At 41.5% G+C, this 16344-nt stretch overlaps 1 protein-coding gene across 1 annotated transcript in view; it reads left to right on the plus strand.

The window, feature by feature from the left end:
* The window catches only part of LOC109418656 (Kruppel-like factor 2), a 575512-nt gene that overhangs the window by 227677 nt on the left and 331491 nt on the right, over window positions 1-16344 (plus strand). The gene's annotated exons all lie outside the window — the stretch shown is intronic.

Genomic DNA, 16344 nt, shown 5'->3' on the forward strand with positions numbered 1-16344 from the left:
AAAGTACACAGGTACAAATATCTGAATAAAATATGATTTTATTCAGAGCGGTTTCGGAACTTAAGTTAAGGATGGAGGGAGGAGGGATGCATGAACTGTTCAAGGGTATCCTGTATCCATGCTCATCACATAATCATCATCTTAACCCTTCAGCGCGCGCGCCGTTGTAAAAAGTACAACATTACCAAAAAACCTCGCTCGTCGTATACAGCGCGAGCGCGGTGCAGTTTCACCTGCTTGATGGCGCGCGTCCTGGAAGGTTAAAAACTACATCCATGCCCCGGTAGAAGTCAAGTACTGACGATCAAAACGTGATATTGATTTGATTGAGATAAGAGGTAAAAATACTGAAAATAATATCAAAAATTTGTCCTTGACTTATCTTACCGATCATGCTAAGGCCGGGGTGGCCTCTGCTGTACATAGTAGCCGCCTCCATTCCACTCGGTCCATGGCTGTTTGTCTCCAGTTCCGCACTCTGCGTAGGGTCCGCAGATCGTCCTCCACTTGGTCGACCCACCTAGCTCGCTGCGCTCCACGTCTTCTTGTACCGGTCGGATGACTCTCGAGAACCATTTTAGTCGAGTTGCTATCCGACATCCTGATGACGTGACCCGCCCACCGTAGCCTCCCGATTTTCGCAGTATGGACGATGGTTGGTTCTCTCAGCACCTGATGCAGCTCGTGGTTCATTCGCCTTCTCCAAATCCCGTCTTCCATCTGCACTCCGTCGTAGATGGTACGCAACACCTTCCGTTCGAAAACTCCAAGGGCGCGTTGGTCCTCTGCACGTAGGGTCGATGTTTCGTGTCCATAGAGGACGATCGGTCTAATCAGCGTTTTGTAGATGGTTAACTTCGTGTTACGGCGAACTTTATTCGATCATAGAGTTCTGCGGAGTCCAAAGTAAGAACGACTTCCTGCCACAATGCGCCTCTGAATTTCTCTGCTGGTGTCGTTGTCGGCGGTCACCAGTGAGCCCAAGTACACGAATTCTTCAATCGCCTCGATTTCATCACCGTCGATATAAATTCGGGGTGGCGGGCGCGGTGACTCCTCCCTGGAGCCCTTTGCCATCATGTACTTTGTCTTCGACACATTAATGACTAATCCGATTCGCCTGGCTTCACTCTTTAGTCGGATGTACGTTTCCGCCATCGTCTCAAATTTACGAGCAATAATATCAATATCATCAGCGACTCCAAGCAGCTGAACGGACTGCGTCTTTAACGTTTCTTAGTGAATATACATTATTTTTGAGATATCATCCGTTTTTTCGGATCTTTCGTTCGTTATTAACGGAGTAACTACATTTGGACAAGGATTTTGCGTTGTAAATATTTCGAACGCTGTGAACCGGAAGATTGTATATGTCGAAGTTATATTGGATGGTTTTGCATACGATACTTCGAAGCAACAATGTTTATGTTGTCATATAAATAGTGGCGATAGACCCAGACAAAAAAGCAGGAGCAGGACCTGAGGGGACCATCATTTTTGACTTCATAACAAAAAATTGGTGAGCTCCTTTCGTGTACATATAATATTCCATCATATTTCATTATATTTCAATAATAAAAATGCAGTGGGACCGCGCATAACTTGCGAAGGGGTTGGGGTCATCTTAGTTTTGTTCTGTTAGTTTTCACCCAAGGAATGTTTACGATGAAAAAAAACATGGCAAAATTGTGAGTTTTCGGAAATAGATTTTCTATACATTTTGAACGGGGATTTGGACTTGGCCAGAAACTTGAAACGTCAACAACGCAGTAGGCAAGACATAGTTTGACGGGGACAGCTAGTTTCATTATATATCAACAATGTATATTATTTTGGCCATCACTGTAGCTATTTACCTCACAAAAATCGCAGCGTTGGGTACGGTATATCCTCGCATTCTTCCTCCCCTGTAGATTCGAGAAGTATATCGATGTTAAACAATTCTTACTACATGACATTGAAGAACTTCAAATAATCATCTTTGCCGTAAATACAACGTAGCAGGCCTGGCCACTTTGATGCTTGGGCGCAATGATGCAAATTATCACCTCACGAATGCTCAGTCAACTTATCAATTGTATTTTTATCGCGTGCGATTGAACTGTCCACTGCTCAGCGATGACCAGAGGCAAAGAGGTGGCAAAACGAACATGATGTAACTCACAAACGATTTTGCACACATCTGTCAGTGCCGCCACATGCTCACCCGAACTGCCGAACAACATCGAATCGGTTGATTTTAGAAGCTACGACACGAACGCTCGACATGCACACAGAAGCAACATTCGCATGCACCGACACCCACCATACCAATAACGTTTCCAGCCTACGATGCTTCGCGATAAGTTGATCGAGAAGCATCAAAAGCGATGAAAAGACATGCTTGGCTGGAAGGCAACAGCTCAACGGCGAAAAGGAGCAGCCAACAATGCTGATCAGCGTCGAGTCTGTTCGTGTGCTATTCGTACGGAAGGTTCGTCCAGGAGTTCCTTCTGAGGAATTATTTCTCAGATTCATTTAAGTAATCCTTCCATAAATCCTCCGAGAACTTCTTCCGATATTTCTCCATGAACCTATTTCTGAATTCCTCTGGATACTCCTTCGGAAGAAACTTCGAGAATTATATGCTTAACGCGATGGGTAACGCGATGTCAATGGGAGCTTTTAAATTTTAGGTAGGCGCTGATACTACCATGAACTTCTGCACGAATATATGCTGAGAATTATTCTCACGGAAAATTTCAACGTTTGAGCGCCGCTCCACTCAAATGACATATTTTCTGTGAGAGTAAGTAGACCAGAACAAATTCGTGCAGAATTTCATGGTTTCTTAGTGGCATTTGGTTACATTGTGTCAACGCGGTGCTTATTTGAACAAGGATTACATCCTTCCGTGATTGCTTCAAGAACTCGTTTCGTGATTTCAGCAGAGAATTTCTTCAGGATTTTTTTCCACGATTCCTCCGAAAACTTGTACTGAGCTTCCTCCAGGAATTACTTCCGGGGTTCCTCCGGAAACTTTTTTGGAGATTCTTTTAGGAACTGTTTTCATGATTTATTCGGAAGTTGACCACGTTGCGATCGGACATTTTTTTTTTTTCATGTTTCGCATGTTTCGCAATCTGTAGTTCTTTTGATGCCGGTGACGGTTCAGATTCCCTTGCTTGTTTGAAACCGCTGAAGAAAAATAAAAGGGTCTCCATCCATCGGTTCCGGATGGAGGGCATCCCGTGTTTTGTGTTATGAAGTGATCCGCAGATTTTTGAAGCTGTATTGGGTCAACTATTTTGAAAGTACTTGTAGTGTTTTCGTAGGTTTTGAGATTGTGGGTACGGAGATGTCATGCGCGAGTTTTGGTTTGGTCGGATGACAAGAAGAATAATCGGGCCTAGTCTTACCTGATTATTTTCCAGGATGCTTTCTTGTACTGGCTACCTATATATTAGATTAGATCCGGGACTTGTCTGGGAGGAGCTTCCAGGCTTCCACCAGGAACTTCTTCCGGGATTCCTCCAAGAACTTCTTTTCGGATTCCAACAGGAATTCTTTCCGGGATTAATTCAGGTATCCTTCCAGGATTCCACCGGAAAGTCCTTCGAGGACAGGGTTGTTAACGTTAATCAACGATTAACGCCGTTACGTTAACTCGTTAACGTTAATTGTAACGATTAACGTTTTTAGCGTTGATTTTTCAGGGTCGTTGATCAACGTTAACGTTAATGCTGTGCGTTGAATTAACGTTAACGACTCCGTTGATTTTTACGTTAATTGTGCAATTTGACCGATACTGACAGGCACAAAGCTTCTCTCGAGGTCGAGGAAATTTCCTTTACAAAAATTTCCTGGACTCACCGGAAATGTTTGGAGATGTTTCAATTTCAAATGCATTCTTGAAAAGCAAAAATATTGTTGAAAAAAATTCCTAGAGAGCATGATGAAATCGGCAAAAATGTGGGCTAATTTCTGTTGAATTTGCTAGCATTGTTGGTATTTATTTTTGTCTCTAAAAAATCATGACATTGACATTCACAAGGAATTTCGAAAATATTTGCCTTCTAGGTTCTTCAAATTGTGTTTGTTTCTAGTAGTTACAATAAGCAACGTCAAATTATGCATTTATTTTGACCAGTCATAAGCTCCCGTGCACCATTATTGCTAACCCAACATTATATGTGGCAACTCTTTAAGCGACTCTTTGGAACTTTGCCTAGTGCGCGAAGAGTTATTTGTCCACTAACGTGGGCGCTATCTAATGCGTAACGAGTCGGTTGACGATATTACAGCGTGCCTGGTCAGTTTAAAAGCATAATTGATGGGCGTATTATGAAACAACTGCAATAAACACAAACTATAGAGAATGACCTCTTTGAATACTTACCGATAAAAAAATACACAATGGTCATCATTTCCATGGTAGGTAACATGACTTCTCACTTTGTACTCCATCATATTTTAAATATATTGGATAGTGGGGTTGAAACAAACCTCCCACCGATGTATGGTTTTTCTTCGAAGTCCCAATCGCCCCAATAGGTAATGGTCCTATTCACTCTGGAATTTGTGGAGAAACGGGTTTCTTCATTTTGAATCTTGCATTTCTACCAACCTAAACTGCTTGAATTTCTTGTTTAGTTAGGGTGCCGTTATAGTTACGCGTGAGAGTGAGAGTGCGCGTGTGTGAAGCCGCAAAAAAGAATATCAACAACAGCAAATCCACGAAAATCCTTTGGACGCGCACTCCCACTCTCCCTTTGAAGCGGTACTATGTCGGCGCCATTAGATGTCCACCTGAGACATGTCCACTTCACAAACTTTGTTTTTGAGAAACGCGATTGAGTTACCAAAAGTCAGTGAAAAAAATTGCATTTTTGACATGTCTACTGCGATTAAAAAAAAGTATATCAAGCTCGAATCAACCTCCTTCGTTAGCACAATAATATTGCGCATTGCGCAGTTAAAAGGGCGACGAGGAAGTGTGGAATCTCAAATAAAAGTGCGATTTGGTGTCAGATCGTTTCGGTGTCTTCATCGCACTTATTCATTAGCTCATGATGAATAAGTGCGGTGAAGACAGCGGAACGATGTGATGCAATATTGCACTTTTATTTAAGATTCCGCACTCTGTCGCAGTCCAGTTAGCAATGCAATCTATATATATAAAAATGCAGTGGCATACGTGGGACCGCACATAACTTACGAACGGATAGTCCGATTTGGGTCGTCTAAGTTTTGTTTTGTTAGTTTTGGTCCAAGGAAGGTTTATGAGGCAAAAAACATGGGAAAATTGAGAGTTTTTGAAAATTGGGTTTTCATACATTTTGAACGGGGACTTGGGTTTGGCTAGGGACTTGAAACGTCAAAAAACACAGTAAACAAGACAAAGTTTGCCGGGGACAGCTAGTAAACTATAAATGAAATACTTATTTCATAATAAATACACAATAAGAATAAGCTCTCATCTCAAAGATGCAACGTGACTAGCTGAACAGTGAACCGATATCAACCGTCAACAGAGTGAGTTTACCACCAAAGGGATTCCCACGCCCTTAGCCGTGGAATGTATGTTATTTAATTATTACGCCAGGTCTATCTATACCATGGCTGGATGTGATCAGACCAGAGAAACTTGGAATGAACTACGCGTGCCCATCCAAACTACACAGATCGAAATCGCCGGCCAGGCCAGATGACTGCACAAAAATCTTTACAAACAAGATTCATCCTGGCACCTTTAGGAAGCACTGCCAGCCAACACTATCGTGTCTTTTTCATATCACAGTGAGTAATTAACGGTTGGATTAACGCTATTCGTTAACGTTGATTTAACGCATCTCGTTGACGTTAACGTTAATTACCACAAAAATTAACGCAACGCCGTTGACGTTGATTTCGGTGAAAATTAACGTCAACGGCGTTAATCGTTGATTAACGTTAACAACCCTGTTCGAGGATTCATTTAGAAACTGCTTCCTTGTTTTCTCTATAAACTCTTTTCTGAAGCCCCCGAGAAGTTCCTCCGGAAGTTCATCTTGGGATTTTCCCAGGTGTCTGGGATTCTTCCTTGGATGGTCTGGGATGGTCATAATGGAATTCCTTAAGGGGATTATTGGGAAATGACTCCAGGATTTTTTTTTGAAATTCATGTTAGGATTACTCTTGGAGTTTCTTATGAAATTCCTGCAGTAGTTCCGCGAGGAATTTTTCTACCAATGTCTTAAGGAATTGCTGCAGCAGCTTTGCAAGGAATACCCTATAGTGCCTTCCGGGATTCCATTTTTACAAGAATTCCATCTGAAAATCCCATGAAATACTTCTGAAGAAATTTCAATATAAGAAATTCCAGTCCAGTGTAAGGAGACTCTGAAGAAAGTCCTGGAGAAATCACGGAAAGAATCCCTTGAACTCCCAGAAGGAATCCTGGAGGAATTCCTCATGAAATCTTTTATGCATCTCAGAAGAAACTCCTGGAATAATTACAAAAGAAACTTCTGATGGAACCCCCAGTTCAATCTCAGATGGAGCTCTCCGATGAATCACAAAAGGAACTCCTAGAAGAATCCTGATATAATATTTTGGAAAAACCACGGTAGGAATTCCTAGAGGAATCACTGGAAAAATTGCTGGGATAATCTCAGAACGAATTTCTGAAGAAATCACGGAATGAATTTCGGAATTCCAGAAACTTCCCCAGGAACACCAGGAAGGTATTTCTTAAAAAATCCGGAAAGATTCAGTTGAGGAATCTCGGAAGTATTTTCAGATGAATACTGCCAAGAGCTCCTAAGGAATCTGTTGCGGATTACAGGCAATAGGCCCTTTGGATCTGCGCCGCATTGACACATGTCTTTTCAATGTCAATGTCAACGTTGACTTGTATGCCGAAGTGATAATAGCCGACGATAACAAAAAGCGAATCGATAGCACGTGAAGTCGTACGGCTAATGAAGAAGCCTAATCTTAATATTACTCGTTTCTATGCAATCTTTTATTATAATAATTAGTGAACAAAATCACATGAATTCTTAGTAGTTAGTTTCAGTAAGTTCAAGGTTTGTGGAATGTTAATTGTGCACTTATTTAGCTACTTAATCTATGATCATGCAACACACAATCAACACTTGAACATGTATCTAATCATTCTTTAAATTGCAGTTTAAAACCTATAGTTATTGCCTAAAGTGTCCCTAAACGCTAAATTATAAACTAAATTAGTACGGGATAGTAAGTACGGAGTAAATAGCCAATGAAATACAGCTAATTTGACAATCTTGTTCATAGCTAGGTATCTAACCTCACAACTGCCTCATAAACCGATACTGGAAGGCCGATTGGATCAATCGGATAGTTTAGAAACTAATTTGTAAGTTAATTTCAGTTGATTGAATTGGATTGTTCTAAATAAAAGTTTTTTTCCAGTCGAGTTTACGGAAACACCGAACTACGGAACAGTTTTTTGTAACAGAATCCCCGTTGGAACCACTTTAGGAGTCTCACAAGATACTCCACGATGAACCCCTGTGGGAACTTATGAAGGCATTCCAAGTAAACCCCGGGAAGAATCTTATAAAGAACTCCCTCGTAATCGCAAAAGAAACTTCTGGAGGGGTCCTGCAAGACGTTTGTGGAGATCAGTGTTGGTAAAAACTCAAATTCACAAATCTCATGGTTGAGTAGTTTCACGCGCGATTCTTGACTCGCCAAACTCACCGTCGTAAAAATCATGCATGAGTTGACTCATGATTTCACTCATTCCTTTATTTTTTGGTGTTCTTAATGTTTGCAGCGAGGTTTTTAGGATTGCTTGATAAAACAAAAGCAAATCTAGCGTACAACAACATTGATTGCCGTTCAAATGTATTCAGATTCGTTTTACAAGCGAATAAGATTTCGGCGCTTGACTCGTGAGTGTGAGATTTTGCATGAAATTCTCGCGCGTGAGAAAACGATTCAGAATCGCGTGCGAATTTGCTCACGCTGGAGCGGTTCAGTGTGAGAGTGTGCTTTGAGTGTGAGTTTACCAACACTGGTGGAGATACCGTGAAGGAATTTCTGGAGGGATGCCACTAGTAAGTCATAAATCAGCACAGTTTCCTCCAAGTTCTTTTCAAGTCCGACTCGTAAAAAACGAGGTCACGGAACGTTAAACACTTTACCTAGCACCCGCGATGCAGTGCCCTACTGTCTTCATTTTTTTCTTTAGGTTTTTATTTATTGCACACCAAAAATCGATTTGAGGTTTCAGCAAAATGGATTGCTGGGAAGCTATCAGCAATCATTGATATTACTGAAAATCTCAGTAGTTTTATTGTGTTTACTGTAATTCAGCAAACTTCACTAGTTTACTGATTTATCAGTTAGTTTTTTCCGACCGCTTGATCGCCTCCTCGGCCAGCTGTCAAAATTAAAAAAGGAAAGAAAAATATTGGTCCTTGCAACATTTCAAGTAGATTTTATTTTAGTTCCGGAGTTTTCTCAGTAGCAAAGCTAATTTCCCGTTGTTTAATCGTTTTATCATTCTGCGTATGTATTAAAAAAATGAAATACACTAAAATGTAAAGATGTACATGTTCCAGAAATGCAGAACCATGTCAATATTCTAATTCCAGGAATAGCTGTCCCTTGAGGTTTCACCACAAGATGAACCGAAGAAATAGTCAAATCATTCGACCAGATGCAAGAGCTGCACGGAATTGGCCTCCAGAGATAAATCCAATACGCCGGTGTAGTTGGCAGAACTCATCGAAGCGGCATTCTAGAAATTATCTAAAAAGATGTATTTGAGGTTATCTCCGTCGTGTTTCTTCCGAGTGATTGCACTTTCCGTTTGTGATATTTACTTATGCAGTTGTGCCGTGCTGATCTATCAAAATGATCTTATTTGGTGTACATGGTTTTATAAAAAAAATATGTAAAATAAACAAACGATACTACCTAAAATTGTTCAATGAATTAAATTAATCATAAATCGAACTCATTTTGAGTATTGCGAATCATTTTACTGAAATTTGCCAGCAAAGTGCTGTCAAAGCAGGCAGTGGTCGAATTTACTGAACTTACAGCAAACCCCCCCAATTTGCTGAATCATTCAGTACACATCTGTCAAACTGAATGACATTTCAAATTGCTGAAAGTTTCAGTAATTTTTATTGCTGAAAGGATTGCTGAAGTTTCAGCTCGGCAAAATTCAGCAAAATTTTACTGAATTCCAGCTAAAAAAATTTGGTGTGTGGTTTATTGATTTAAGGCGGAACTGTATCCATTCCCTCACTTTTTGGTTTTTGATTTTTTATTAAATAACGAAGCATTATTTTCAAAATCGGTTTTCGTGCACATGTAGAATATGGATCAAGGTATCTGCTGATTTTTTTTCATGGTGGAAAATGTTCTTCGTTTTTGCAGAAACCATTTTTGAATTTAATTTCACAAAAAATGGTTTCTGCAAAAATGGAAAACTTTTTCCACCTCAAAAAAATTCAGAAGATACCCTGATCCATGCTCTACATGTGCACGAAAACCCATTTTGAAAATGTTGCTTCGATATTTAATAAAAAATCAAAAACCGAAAAAATGAGGAAATGCTTCCAGTTTCGCGTGAAGTTACGAAATCATTTGAAGTAAATTAGATAAGTTCTTCCTATTTTATTTCCCAGCTGAATAAGGCAGTTCCTTTCTCGAGAAGAGTGGACAATGAACATCTGGTTATCTAGAGAAATCTATTTCAGACGACATTGTATGTTTTTTCCTCATCTTGCGATTTTCGACTGGGAAGATTATTTCGAATAATTTGTTCTGGCTTGCAGTCTTAATAATTGGTCTACAAATTTATTTTCTTGGCTCCAACGTTGGAGCCAAGAAAATAAATTCGTAGGCCAATTATTAAGACTGCAAGCCAGAACAAATTATTCGAAATTTTTTCCTCATCTGTAGAGCCTTTTAACCACTGCGTCCATTATTTAGGAATATTGTGGTATGACCTATATTTAATTTGGTGTTAGTCAAATATCCTGTCACAATTTTAACTGTGAAGGACAATGGTTGATGTAACATCTGGACATTGTATGTTACACTGATGGCACCTGGCATCCGGCACTGGCAGATCGAGCCAGAGCTGGTGCTCATTCTTATGAGTTTACGCTACATCAGTTTACTCACACTGCACAGGCCGAAATCTCTGTTATTATATGCGAAGTGCAATCAGACCCGAGTAGGTGGAAAAATCTGATGAATATCATATTCAGTCATGATTGATTGAATTACTGAAGAGCAAAAACTGATATTGGTTTGATTGATATAAGAAGTAAAAGAACAGAAATAATAGCAAAAACTAATATAGTGAACTACTCAATAATAGCTCGTTAAGATATTACTAGATCAAAGCAATAGCAGACAAGATTAGTCTCTTTTTTCTAGAAAAAAAGTCAACATCCAGCATCGAACTTACGACCTTATAGGATTCACAGGCGGCGACGCTTACCACTCAACTGTGGCTCGCTGTTGTGTAAAACATGGGAATAAGAGCATGCAATTCTTCGTTTCCACAGCTCAGAAAGGGGCACATGACATTTCACTAACATTGAGCCATCTCTAAGGGTGTATGTGTTCCATTTAGTGCAGAAGAGCTAAACTTGTTCTTATGTAGAAATTTTCAGCTTTTTCGACAAGAACAAAAATTGATATCACATCACTTTGAGCTATTCGTGCGATATTCATTAGATTTTTGAATAACTCATCAAAATCACATCGAGCTATGACAGCAAAAAGTGTTCGATTTGAGATATGATTTAGATATTCTTGTGTATCCGGGGAGCTTTGGAAACGCGTAATTGTCAAGTAATATACTTCTGTTCAGATAGCTAAGCTACTATTAAAGCACTTGCTTCGTCCAACTCCAGGTTGAAGTTAGTTGTTGCTTGTCGAACTGAAATCGGGGAACAGAATTCAGCAAACTCTGAAAATACGATCCTGGCCATTCTTCCATAGCTGGAGATGAAACGGCTGAGGGGTTAGATAACACTACTGGAGCATTGCATGATATCACTACTGACCATAAGTTCCAGCATCAAAATGATGAATGAAGCTTCGGGTTCATTCTTGGATTGCAACTCAGAAACAATACTGAAACAGTTTGGAGTCTTGTTTCCAAACAAATAGTATTGTGCTGGCTAAGCATTTTCAAATTTGTACAATTTCGAAGCACTGCTGGAGTTTCTCTTGACTTTTTTTTTAATGGTGAAGATGTGCAATTAAACTGCAAATAGCTCCGGATTGCATGATACCACCCATATAGCGTCACCTCCGCAATTTCACCACCTTCCTTGAATGTTTCGTAAAGAGACGAATCCATCGCTTCACCACAGGACGCGACCACCAAATCAGCTCGGCTCTCGTGACAACTTGTCACGGCAGGGATGGAAAATGATGAAGATTGCAGCTGAGCAAACACAAACCAAAATTTAAATACTCGTGAACAACAGGAGCCCGAGAATACTCGCACTTCTTTATTCGTGAGTAAACGAAGCTGGCAAGCACTCGCATGTGATTCGCCGAGCTTCGTGAGTGTTTTGCATTTTGACGAAAAACGCATTTTAACGACTGACAGTGCTGCTTTTCAGGAACAATGAAGCATAAAGCATTAGTTTATGTTGGATAATCATTAGATTTGCTATTATAACCACAACAAAATGCTCTTCATGCACCTACACTAGTTCTTCACGAATAAAAGCTCATGAGTGTTTCTGTTTTTGTTTTGCTTCTTACTCACGAAGCAGGCGGGTGCGAATAAACTCACACACTGTTTACTCTTGGAATCGTGAGTAAGCCTTGTGTTGGCTTTACACTCGCGAATTGCTTCATGAGGAGAGTAATTCCATCACTGGTGACAACCGCCAAAGGTGATCATGTCAGTGACGACGCTACCATCATTACGCATTTTAGTCAATGACGCTGCCCCAGTGCTGTTAGCCTGTGCAGCCCAGTGCCCACCATGTGGTCATTTTGTGCCCAAAGGTGGAAAACGCTTATCGATCGTTTTATACCTACCTGCATACATGCACCTATGGCTACGAAGGAGGACGCCCCAGTCAGGCGCTTTAGTTATAGGGCGCGCGCGATAATGATTTCTATAATTAACCCGATCGCCGTCACTGATGTTGCTGCCTGGCTTCCTAGTCAGCGATCGATCGATCAATCCATCCGATCGATTCGATGCTCCTCGGGTGGATCGATTTGGAAACGGCGCGCGATCGGTCGCTGATGGTGGCCGACCTGTCAGGTCGGTCGGTCGGACCAACTGCCATGCCACTACCAATAATGGCCACTGTGTATAATTAAAGAGCATTTAGCTCTTTTTCTGATTAATTTAATTAATTGTACAAGAGCAGCAGCAGCACCAGCAGGGGTAGACTAGTGAGGGTTGTGGGGATATGTCGGATGGGGTGGGGAGGTGAGAGGTAAGTGTGTGTGTTTGCTTTTTTTAATGCCTCGGAGTGATACAGTCCTCGGTCGTCGTCGTTGTTGTGTGTAATGAGCATCGCCGACTAATGATCGATTTTTCGTCGGCACAGTCGCCTTTGGGTGTTCCACTTCTGCCGGGCCGATTAGTGGCAGTGTGCTCTAGTTTTGGCTCTCGTCTAGAGGTTCAGATTAGTAGTGAACGATCCTGAAGAGATCGTAATTTAATGAATTAAACGGTCGGCGTTGTTGATCTGCTGTGATTATCCGATGATGAAATCATTGGCACAAGAAAACCAACCACTATAGCTATGACTGTTTATTTTGACAGTGAACGCTCGTTTTGTTGATATATTGGAATGATTATTCATTTTGAGCTAGATCGCATCGTGCTTTTGTGCTGTACGGTCAAAAACTCGAGACTTCAATTGACCTTGCTAAGATGCTACGCTGGGTGCACCACGATATCCCAGGTTCAGCGAGCCTATTCTGGTTCATATTGACCCCAACATCCTACTAGCGTAAAAGCACTCACTTTTAGTTTCAATGCGTAATTCCAAGTTATCAAAACAAAAACGCTGTTGGAAATTCATCATTCACCAGGTGCCAAGCAAGAGTCGACAATTGGACAGAGCAGAATTTAAAAATTAACCAACTTGGAAATGATTTCCTTCCACGGGCAATCAATCAGAGTTACAGTCTTTGAACACCCATCAGGTATCAGGTATCAGAAGGCCGGCTCCAGAGGCACGTTTTCCTCCATTTGGGACATTTGTGCCATCGCCAAAATAATAGCCTATTTCATCATCTACCTGAGGGAAAATAAAAGGAAATAAGGATAAGGTTAGGGATAAGGACAGGTAGGGAAATAGGAAAAGTACCCTGGAAGAGGATACTAACGCATAAGCGTACCACAATGGGTTCAAACAGCGCCCTGAAAAGGGCACTGTAATAACGCATAAAGCGAAAGAGAGCCTATAGCTCTTTACCACAGCGGGTTAAGAACAACAGAATATCCTGAATATTCAGGTCTCTGAAGTCAGTTTCACTTAATAAGTGTGGCGCTGTCCATAAACTACGTAGACTCAATTTTGGCAATCTCAGACCCCCCCCCCCTCCCCCCTCGTAGACTTTCGTCCATACAAAATTGTCGAAATTTGTAAGGACAGTAGACTTTGACCATACCCCCCCTCCCTCCGCCCGCCGCCCACAGTCTACGTATTTTATGGACAGGCCCTGTTTACCGAATACTCGGAAACGCGGTTGCGCAAAAACTGGACAGTTACATATCAAATGATACGAAGTTCCATAATCGGATTCACAGCTATCACATACAAATGAATCAGCTTGCTGAATATTCGCCATGTGATAGCTGTGACCATAATGCTGCAATTCTGCTTTGACAGATATGTAAGATACTTCGCCACCCTTGGAGATGGCTCAGTACAATACAATTCCAGTATTGTCTGTGTTGAGTAGCAACCCAGGTTTGAATCTGAAGCTTTACCCAGCACTTCGATATCGGAATAGCTGGCTCAGGCCCTATGAAGTCATGTGATGCTCCAGTGCGAGCTAACTCATCAGCCAATTCATTTCCAGCGATGGAAGAATGGCCAGGTACCCATACAAGGTGAACAGCGTTTGCTGAATTCAGCTCCTTGATTTGAGTTCGACAAGCCACTGGCGTAGCCACGGGGGGTGGGGGGTTTAGGGTTAACCCCCCCCCAGAGCCAAAATTTTTGAAACAAATTTTCAGTATAAAGCGCTTTGCGACGAAAAAATTTTTCGGCTGCGCCGCTATTTTCAAACTACTAATAAAATGGCTCATTACTGTTTATAAAATGTAAGTGTCAAATCAAAAAAGGTATCATTGACCGTTGAAAACCCCTACGCCACTGCGACAAGCGATAACTATCTTCGACCTGGAGTTGGCCGAAACAAGTGCTTTAATAGCAGCCTTAGCTCACGAGAATAAACACCAGCACCTGCTCGACCTTCGAGAAGGGAGCCATCAGTGTAACATACGATGCCGTCTGAAATATTTCTTTCCAGATATCCAGATGTCCACTCTTCCCGGGAAGGGAATTTCGTGGAAAATGTCTCATATGAAAAATTACAAGCAATTGTAAGATCACTTGGAGCAAGGACAATTTTGTCCCAATTCACCATAAGTGGGAACAACTAGGTGTGTGTTGATGTACGGTTCACAGGAGTTTCCTCTAGTAGACCGAGTACCCGTAGACGGTAAGTGCAAGAAAGTGCTTCTTGTTTGAGATGAATGTGTAGTGGAGCAACGTCAAAGAGAACTTCGAGCGCTTCCGTGGGAGTTGAAGAGAACGCTCCAGACATCGCCATTAAGCACATCCTTTGGAGATGGCCTAACTTTGATTGGACCGTTCTCATTTCGCCCTTTTGCCACAACACAAGACATCCATAAGCCAATATTGGCCGAACAACAGTTGAGTAGATCCATTTGATATACTTGGGTTTTAGACCCCAAGTTGTACCAAAGGTTCGCCGGCATTGCCCGAAGGCCGTACAAGCTTTCTTGATTCTGAAATCAATGTGAGGTGTCCAGGAAAGCTTGGAATCAAGAATGACTCCAACGTACTTTACCTGTTCAGTCACATCGATTTCAGAATCAAAGAGACGCAAAGGTCGAACGCCATTACGGTTTCGCCTTTCCATGAAAAGAACAATAGATGTTTTACTCGGATTAACCGAAAGGCCATATTGGCGACACCAACCCTCAACTACCTGAAGGGCGCTTTGCATCAGGTCGAAAAGGGTGGTGATACACATACCAACTAACAATGCTAGGTAGTCGTCGGCAAAACCATAAGTAGGAAAACCGCTATTATTGAATTGCCTCAATAGCGTATCTGCTACGAGATTCCACAAAAGCGGTGACGAGACTCCCCCTTGGGGGCATCCACAAACACTCAATTTCCTAATCCCTGCTAGACGCAATGTCGAGAAGAGATATCGGTTTTTGAGCATTTGGTGAATCCAATTGGAAATCATTGGAGATATACCATGACTCCGTGCGGCTTCCAATATGGCATCGAAAGGTACATTGTAAAAGGCACCCTCGATATCTAAGAAAACACCCAAACAAGATTGCTTTTAAGCGAATGCTTTCTCGATATCGTAAACGTGGTCATCGGTTTTTGAGCATTTGGTGAATCCAATTGGAAATCATTGGAGATATACCATGACTCCGTGCGGCTTCCAATATGGCATCGAAAGGTACATTGTAAAAGGCACCCTCGATATCTAAGAAAACACCCAAACAAGATTGCTTTTAAGCGAATGCTTTCTCGATATCGTAAACAACCTTGTGTAAAAGAGTCACAGTGGACTTACCAGATTGGTAGGCATGTTGGTTCACATGAAGAGGCACGTTGGCCAGATGAACATCACAGATGTGATGATCCACAATGCGTTCTAAGCATTTCAGAAGAAAAGAGGTCAAACTGATAGGTCTGAAACTCTTTGCTTCTTTATACGACGCACGACCCACTTTCAGGGATGGGAACACTCACTTTCAAAGAGTTACACTCACTTGCTATTTCCTTAGCTCAGAAGCATGCAATCAAGAAACGATGTATGGACGACATTTGCCTTGTGGTTTTGTCTAAAACTTTGCCGAATAGAGTAGAGGTCGCACATGAATCTCAAAATCGTGACAGAGCAGTGAAAGCGACTCTCCACGAGGTGAGTGTAAGTTACATTTACCACGCGGAGAGTTGCCTTGGCAGCTCCCTTACGACTTCGGTATGCATGTGCGACTCTTACTGTATTCGGCAAACTTTTAGACAAAATCACGAGGCAAAAGTCATCCATACATCGTTATTTGATTGCACGCTTCTGAGCTGAGAAAACTGCAAGTAA

Source organism: Aedes albopictus, chromosome 3 (assembly GCF_035046485.1).
Source record: "Aedes albopictus strain Foshan chromosome 3, AalbF5, whole genome shotgun sequence".
NCBI classification, from domain to species: domain Eukaryota; kingdom Metazoa; phylum Arthropoda; class Insecta; order Diptera; family Culicidae; genus Aedes; species Aedes albopictus.